Source organism: Haplochromis burtoni, unplaced genomic scaffold (assembly GCF_018398535.1).
Source record: "Haplochromis burtoni strain Fernald_Lab_line unplaced genomic scaffold, NCSU_Asbu1 Contig_1423, whole genome shotgun sequence".
Classification (NCBI taxonomy): Eukaryota; Metazoa; Chordata; class Actinopteri; order Cichliformes; family Cichlidae; genus Haplochromis; species Haplochromis burtoni.
In genome coordinates, this window is record NW_024583784.1 from 10,139 (window position 1) to 19,674 (window position 9,536).

The following is a 9,536-nucleotide window of genomic DNA, read 5'->3' on the forward strand; positions in this document are numbered from 1 at the left end:
AACCTGACACCCTCTTTTTCACATTGTTTTATCAACCTTTTCTCCAAGTTTGTTTTACTTTCAAGTTTTAATTTTATTCGCCACATGCACAGTCATACAAACTACGATATGCAATGAAATGCTTGTGTCTGAACTGCGTTTGGTGTTGCTCTTCTGTCTTCCCAGTTTGCCTTTTTCCCAGCTTAGTTTCTTAGTTTTAGTTTCTGTGTTCAGCAGTTGGGACATACCTATTCTTGTTTCATCATTATTATGTTCCTAACGAAACCTCCAGTTCTTGGGTTGTGTATGTGTGTGGTTTTGTTTATTAGTATTTTTGTATGTTTTGGTGTTTGAGAGTATTTTTTGCTACAACAATAAATCTGCCTCTTTGCGTTTATTTCCCTGTCTGTGATTCCTTTCTTCTGTCTGTCACTCAGTACCATCATGACAATACTAACTTGAGAGGACCGTATTCTGACTATGGTTGTTAAGGCGTCTGGCAAGGGATCTCAAAATTGGATTAGAAATGGCAGACAGTTGGTGTCGTAAACCACCTCTTCTGTTCAAAGATAATTATTCACAGTGGACGTAGGTGGCTTCTTTCACTCCTCTTTCAAACCATGTGTCTTCTCTGTCCAAAATGTGAACATTGGCATCCTCGAAAGAGTGACCTTTGTCCTTTAGATGCAGATGGACAGCCTAATCTTGTCCCATTGAGGTGGCTCTTCTATGTTGTGCCATGCATTTATGAAGTGGTTGTTTGGTCTATCCAATGTAGAGGTCTGGGAATTCCTCGCTACACTACTGCATACACTATTGTAAGTATCAACACTTCGCTGAGTTCTTTTGATTCCTCAGAGGCATCCGATGGAAGACAAAACACTGCTCAATAGGCCATTTAACGCTTTATTACTTCTATAAGGGATATGCGTCCTGCATGACACGTTGCCACGGATCTCAAAATGGTGGTGTGCCCCTAACACTTTTATTACAGAAGCTTTCTCATTCTACAAGGTGGGCCATTTATATGGATACACCGTAATAACATGGGAATGGTTGGTGATATTAAAGTCCTGTTTGTGGCACATTAGTATATGTGAGGGGGCAAACTCCTCAAGATGGGTGGTGACCATGGTGGCCATTTAGAAGTCGGCCATCTTGGATACAACTTTTGTTTTTTCAATAGGAAGAGGGCCATGTGACACATCAAACTTATTGGTAATGTCACAAGAAAAACAATGGTGTGCTTGGTTTCAACGTAACTTTATTCTTTCATGAGTTATTTACAAGTTTCTCTTTGTTCACAGCCATTGACATGTCGAAGAGGTTAACACGTGAGGAGCGGATCGAAATTGTGTTGATATCTGGTGAACGCAGTAACCGGGTCATTGCAGCAGATTTCAATGCAAGACACCCTACGAGACCACCCATCTCCCATGCTACAGTTAGCAAACTGCTTGCTAAGTTTCGTGAAACTGGTTCAGTGTTGGATTTGCCAAAATGTGGACGCAAGAAAACTGTCACTAATGAAGAAACATCAGTGGCTGTCCTAGCTTCATTCAGCAAGAGCCCACAGCGTAGCACTCGCCGCATGTCACTGGAGAGTGGCATTAGTCGAACATCCCTTCGGCGGATATTAGCTACTCACAAATGGCACCCTTACAAACTCCAGCTACTGCAGCATCTCAACGAGGATGACCCAGATCGGCGCACAGAATTTGCAGAATGGGCAAAACAAAAATTGGAACAGGACCCTCAGTTCACGCAGAAGATTTTGTTCAGTGATGAGGCAAACTTTTATGTGAATGGTGAAGTTAACAAACAAAACCACCGCTATTGGTCTGACACTAACCCACATTGGATGGATCCCTCCAAGACTGTTGGAACAACAAAAGTGATGGTTTGGTGTGGTATATGGGGTACAACGATAGTGGGTCCATTCTTCATCAATGGAAACCTCAAGGCCACTGGATATTTGAAATTGCTACATGATGATGTGTTTCCCTCTTTATGCACTGAAGCTGGCACGTTCCCTGAGTTTTTCCAGCAAGATGGTGCACCACCACATTATGGGTGCCAGGTCCGAGCATTCCTAGATGAACAGTTTCCTGGAAAGTGGATTGGTCATCGTGGGCCAGTTGAATGGCCCCCAAGGTCTCCCGATCTGACCCCCTTAGACTTTTATCTTTGGGGTCATCTGAAGGCAATTGTCTATGGTGTGAAGATACGAGATGTGCAGCACCTGAAACTACGGATACTGGATGCCTGTGCTGGCATTTCTCCTGCGGTGTTGCTATCAGTGTGTGAAGAGTGGGAGAAGAGGGTTGCATTTACCCCTCACATATACTAATGTGCCACAAACAGGACTTTAATATCACCAACCATTCCCATGTTATTACGGTGTATCCATATAAATGGCCCACCTTGTAGAATGAGAAAGCTTCTGTAATAAAAGTGTTAGGGGCACACCACCATTTTGAGATCCATGGCATACAAATACAATACAAATGGCCCACCCTGTGTCTCAGTAACTGTCCACTAGAGATGGTCCCCTCTTATCTACATTTTCCCAGGCAAGCGTGGGCGAAAGTCTACAGCTTTCTACTCCCCAAGGACACATAGTCTAATGCCTTTATTTTCAGGGCTGTGTCTACTTAATACTACACTGTATAACTTTTTAACACCATCCATCCATCCATTCGCGTCCGCTTATCCTGTTCAGGGTCGCGGGGGGCGCTGGAGCCTATCCCAAGCTGTCATAGGGCGAGAGGCGGGGTACACCCTGGACAGGTCGCCAGTCTGTCTGCAGGGCCAACACACAGAGACAGACAACCATTCGCACTCACATTCACTCGCACATTCACACCTATGGGCAATTTGGATTAACCAATTAACCTATCCCCACTTAGTGGGGAACTTTTTAACACTTATTAATAAAAAAGCATAGCTTTATTGAGGCAATGCAAATTTTTTAATACCAACACTACATTGTTAAGTTTGTGTTTAGGAGTTTTGTCTGATACACCAGCTACATAGGGGATGTCAATGTTGTTACCTTTGTCTTTCTTATCCTGCCTAGCTAATGTCTCATCTTCTTTTCTGTGCATCTTTACTGACTTGATGAACGCCCAATTAGGATAACCACATGTTTTAAGAGTTTCCTTGTGTGTGTGTTCCTTCTTTTTCCCTTCAAGCTTAGAGCAGAACATTTTCTGCATGGTGTTGTAAAGTCTTGATTACTCCGAGTTTGTGTTCCATGGGGTGGTGTCAGTCAGAGAGGAGGTACTGGTCCGTGTTTGTGGGCTTCCGATAAACTTAAATTTTTAGGTTTCCATTCTCTTCAATGCGCATGGTACAGTCCAGGAATGGCAAACAGTTATCCTTTGTGTGTTCTCTGGTGAACTTGATGTTTTTATCCGCGGCATTAATGTGAGCAGTGAAGGATTCCACTGCTTGGGTTTTGATTAAGGTACTCTCCCTCTAAACGAGCCAAGAGCCTTTCTTTCCACCTTCTCCATATAAAGGTTGGCTACAATAGGTGACACCGGGAAGTACATGGCACATCCAAGTTTTTGTCTGTAGAAACCCTTGTTGTGTTTGAAATATGTGGTGGTAAGGCAGAGGTCCAACAATGTGCAAATCTGATTGGGAAGGTGAATTTGGTTGTGTCTTCCAAGGTGCTGTCTTCTTGTAGTCATTTTCTGACAGTCTCCACTGCCTTCGTAGTAGCTATGCAATTGAAGAGAACGACTACATCAAAGGACACCATAGTTTCATCTGGATCCAGGGTAAGTTTCTGGACCTTGTCGGTGAAGTTGGTGGAGTTCTTGTGGGTGTTCTCCACAAGAGGTGCTAGGATGGTAGCAAGGTGTTTCGAGATGTTGTAAGTGGCTGAGTTTATGCTGCTAACAATGGGTCTGAGTGGAACACCTTCTTTGTGGATCTGTAAATGCAGGGTATGGCATTCCCTGGGTATAAATGGTTAATGGACTGGTTCTTAAATAGCGCTTTTCTACTCTCAATGTGTCACGGTTCTGGGTCATTTTAACCCAGCATTTTCAGTTTCTTATATTCCTTTGTATTATGGTTTGTAATCTGATGTTTTTGTTATGCTTTGTTGTTTATTAGTATAATTCCATGTTACAGTTTATTCAGGTTTTGTTCTTAGGTTTTGTGTCTTGTATGTGTCTTGTGCCTTAGTGTACAGTGGTGGCCAAAAGTTTTGAGAATGACACAAATATTAGTTTTCACAAAGTTTGCTGCTAAACTGTGTCGAATCTAAACGTATTCTACGCTAGATTCGACACAGCGAACACCATGAGACCGGACAGTGTGCGCACCGCGGATGACGTCAGTGCGCACACTGTGTCTGAGGAGGATGTGCGGAAGTGCTTCAGGAAGGTGAACGCACGCAAAGCTACTGGTCCGGACGGGATTCCCGGCCGCGTCCTCAAGTCATGCGCGGCTCAGCTGGCTGGAGTGTTCACGCACATCTTCAACCTTTCCCTCTCTCTGTCTGTAGTCCCAGCCTGCTTCAAAATGGCCACCATCGTCCCTGTACCCAAATCCTCCACCATCTCCTCATTGAACGACTGGCGACCTGTAGCCCTGACCCCCATCGTAAGCAAATGCTTCGAGAAGCTGGTCAGGGACTTCATCTGCTCTGCACTACCCGACTCACTGGACCCTCTACAGTTCGCATACCGCCACAACAGGTCCACTGATGATGCCATAGCCCTGACACTACACACTGCCCTGTCACACCTGGAGAAGAGAGACACGTATGTGAGAATGCTGTTTGTAGATTACAGCTCAGCATTCAATACCATCGTTCCCTCGAAGCTGGACAGGAAACTGCAGGATCTAGGACTGAGCAGCTCCCTCTGCAGCTGGATCCTTAGCTTCCTGTCTGACAGACGCCAAGTGGTCAGACTGGGCAGCATCACCTCATCCCCCATCACACTGAACACTGGTGCTCCACAGGGGTGTGTACTGAGCCCTCTCCTGTACTCACTCTACACCTACGACTGCACAGCCACTGACAACTCCAACATCATTGTGAAGTTTGCGGACGACACTACAGTGGTGGGTCTTATCACCAACGGTGATGAGACGGCTTACAGGGAGGAGGTCAGCGCCCTGACCCACTGGTGTCAAGACAACCATCTCACCCTCAACGTCGCAAAGACAAAGGAGTTGATAGTGGACTTCCGGAGGTGCAGAGAAGTACACACCCCCATCACCATCAACGGCGCTGCTGTGGAGAGAGTGAGCAGCTTCCGGTTCCTTGGTGTACATCTGGCTGAGGATCTTACGTGGTCAGTACACACAAACAAAACAGTGAAGAAGGCGCAGCAGCGCCTCTTCTTTCTCAGGAGACTGAAAAGATTCGGCATGAGCCCCCGCATCCTCAGGACCTTCTATCACTGTGCCATTGAGAGCATCCTCACTGGATGCATCACCACCTGGTATGGCAACAGCACCGCCTACAACTGCAAAGCTCTCCAGCGAGTAGTGCGGTGCTCTGAACGGATAATTGGAGGTGAGCTTCCCTCCCTCCAAGACATCTACAGGAAGCGGTGCCTGAGGAAAGCGGGGAGGATCATCAAGGACTCCAGTCACCCCAGCCATAAACTGCAGCATCCGGTCCCGTACCAGCAGACTGAGAGACAGCTTCTTCCACCAGGCCATCAGACTGCTGAACACGTCATAGACACCTCAGCTTCACTACTGGAACTTTAACATTATGCACTCCATACTGTACAGTAACGCCACTGTTTTGCACATGTCTCACTCTGTATATTTTATTTTATATATTTTATTTATTGTTTACTCTATTTAATTTGTAAAATATGTGTACACACACACACACACGTAGAAAAATATTTAGTATACACATCCAGAAATGCATATACTATTATATATTGTACATATATTTATTAGTTTCAGATGTAGCCATTCTTGTATTTTGCTTGTTTACATTATTGTATTTTGCACAACTCTGTTGCTTGTGAAGCTCGCACACAAGAATTTCACTCACATGTGCTGTACCAATGTACCTGCACATGTGATGTGACAATAAAAGTGATTTGATTTGATTTGAAGTGACGACCTTTGACCTTCATCAGGTTTTATTTAATTGTGTCAGAGAAACTCAAACGTGCTCTTCATGCAGCTGAGTACATCAAGTGTTTAAAATGGAAGCTGTGCAGGTCTGAGATCAGCAGCTTTGTGAAACACCAAACTGAGGTCCTGTTAATGCTGATATATAGTGACACAGTTACATGAGTGATTAATCCTTTTGTTTTTTTGTCTTTAACTTTATCAATAAAACAGCTGCAGCTTTCACTACAGCACATGTGGTACTTTAACCTTTGTACTGTTTTCATCAGTTCATTTTGCAGTTAACATGTGAACATGTTGGATGATCTGTCTGCTGTCACTGGGTGGTGCTGAGGTCTGAATTTGAGGGCAGCCCCTGTAGTCACAAAGACAACAGAATCATCACAAACTCAAATGTAAATTGTATCCCTCAAAATTGAAATAAACATGCTGTTGTTTGCACATATTTAATAATCAGCTCTGCACAGGAGCTGAGGCAGGGTGCAGCCTGTTGCCTTTACAGTATCATACTTGTAATAAAAGTACAGTAACAGTAATTAGTGACTGAGTAGCCCGGAGCGTTTCTCTTGATTTCTTTAGTCGGGTAAATTCATTCACCTGCACAGATTAGCTAAACGAACCCTGACAGCCGAGTCCTCATCTTAGCTAGCTAGGTCTCAGGTCCTATACCAGTCTCTTTATTTATAGAAACAAAATGGCCCTACAGCTCTTACTGACTAATTTAACAAGGTAACATCAAACAAACAAAACATTGAAACAAATATTAACCTACAAATAAACTTGTAAATAACCCCAAAATATAAGTAAACTAACAACAAACTTTAACTAATTTCAAAATAATAAAAAATAAGAACAAATAGCTCCTACACAGCAAATTCTGGTCTTTGGAATAAACTCTCTGGGAGTTCAGATTAACTACATTTGAGTGTACATGCGTGACCATCGAATGAACTCTAGTGCAGAGTTAGAGTAACTCTTTTCCGGGAGTTGATTTTTCAACTCTTTATAGGAGTTAAAACTAAACTCTCATGGAGTAAAATTTCTACTACCATATAGAGTAAAATTTAACTCATAACTAGAGTTAAGTTTGATATTAACTCTTTTATAGTGTTACTCATCAAATGAAAAAAGGTTTTAGGTGACAAATTACTCAAACGAAGGATGTGGAGGGTGAAGGTGAACGGTGGTCCCCGTGGTAATCGGAGCACTAGGTGCGGTGACTCCCAAGCTAGGCGAGTGGCTCCAGCAGATCCCGGGAAAACATCGGAGATCTCTGTCCAGAAGAGCGCAGTCCTGGGAACAGCTAAGATACTGCGCAGGACCCTCAAGCTCCCAGGCCTCTGGTAGAGGACCCGAGCTTGAAGGATAAACCGCCCGCAGGGGCGTGCTGGGTGTTTATATATATATATCATAATAATCTGACAATACATATAATATTGGCCAGTTCAAACTCACTGCTATAATAACTAATAATGATTAATATAATAACTATACAGGGAGTGCAGAATTATTAGGCAAATGAGTATTTTGTCCACATCATCCTCTTCATGCATGTTGTCTTACTCCAAGCTGTATAGGCTCGAAAGCCTACTACCAATTAAGCATATTAGGTGATGTGCATCTCTGTAATGAGAAGGGGTGTGGTCTAATGACATCAACACCCTATATCAGGTGTGCATAATTATTAGGCAACGTCCTTTCCTTTGGCAAAATGGGTCAAAAGAAGGACTTGACAGGCTCAGAAAAGTCAAAAATAGTGAGATATCTTGCAGAGGGATGCAGCAGTCTCAAAATTGCAAAGCTTCTGAAGCGTGATCATCGAACAATCAAGCGTTTCATTCAAAATAGTCAACAGGGTCGCAAGAAGCGTGTGGAAAAACCAAGGCGCAAAATAACTGCCCATGAACTGAGAAAAGTCAAGCGTGCAGCTGCCAAGCAGTGGCGTGTCTAGAAAATTTTTGTTGGGGGGGCCAGGTAGGGGCACAGATTTGGAGAAGGGTGGCAGATGTAATTGGCAGATAATGTTAAAAACAATTCTACCAACCGTTAACCATAATTCAATAACCCTGTAAACCTAATAACCGAATGCGCTTTTAACTCTTATTAGAATGAGATTTTAACCACTACGGTGCAAAGTTTTTAGATACTGCGTTGATAAAGTACAAGAGATACAATCAGTCAGTGTTTACTCAGCATTCAAGGACATCAATATTTGCATAGTATTTTTACTGACATATAGTGCACATATGTTTTGGGCAAAAACATTTTTGAATATTAAAATACGAACATGCAAACTCCACACAGAAAGACCCCGGCCTGATGGTGGAATTGAACTCAGGACCTTCTTGCTGTGCGGCAACAGTGCTAACCACCGTGCCACCGTGCTGCCCGGAGTACCCGGAGAGAACCCGTGTTTGCGTGGGTTCTCTCCGGGTACTCCGGCTTCCTCCCACCGTCCAAAGACATGCAGCTTGTGGGGATAGGTTAATTGATTAATCTAAATTGTCACTAGGTGTGAATGTGCGAGTGTGAATGGTTGTCTGTCCCTGTGTGTTAGCCCTGCGACAGACTGGCGACCTGTCCAGGGTGTACCCCGCCTTTTGCCCTATGACAGCTGGGATAGGCTCCAGCGCCCCCCGCGACCCTGAAAAGGATAAGCGGAAGCGAATGGATGGATGGATAAATACGAACATTTTTAACATACAATTGGCAAATTAGCCAATGCCAATGCAAAACCAATGCCTGTTAAAAAAAAGAAGATAATCTTCTCACAAACTGGTGTTTGATTTTGAAACAGGAAAAAAGTGGGGAAACAAATGAAAAGACTAACATTTGAATAAAACCTGAAAGCAAGTAAATACTTTATATGCTGCCTTATGGTAAACTTTGGTAATATTGATGTATAAAGAACAACACTGGCTGATGATGAAATACAGTCAGCTGGCATGGTGACACTGCCAGTATTAACCTGCAGGGCTGGACTGGGACAAAAAATTGGGCATTTTGACTACAGACCGGCCCACCAGGTATTAAAGCCATAAAGCCTTTGAATTACAAAAAATAAATAAATAAATAAATAAGTCATCAGCCCACCGTGCAAATGTCCGATGGCTAGTCCAGCTATGTTAACTTGTTAATCTTTCGCCGAAAAAATGTTTTCTGCGGTGCCGTCTTTCGTGCTTGGCTCTCCTACCTTTGCTAACATGATGCTCATAGTGCAGAAGCCGGTGCTGCATTCACTTACCCTCGGATATCTGAGCTTCACTGTGAAACCATAATCGTACATTTGATATTTCATTAAATTTTATTGTTTTAGCTTCGGGGTGGCACCTGGGGTGGCCAGTCTGCCACCCCGCTGGACACGCCACTGCTGCAGACCCTGAATTGGGACAGAGCCAAAGAGTTGAGCGTGCACGGGCAGAAATGTTGAGAGC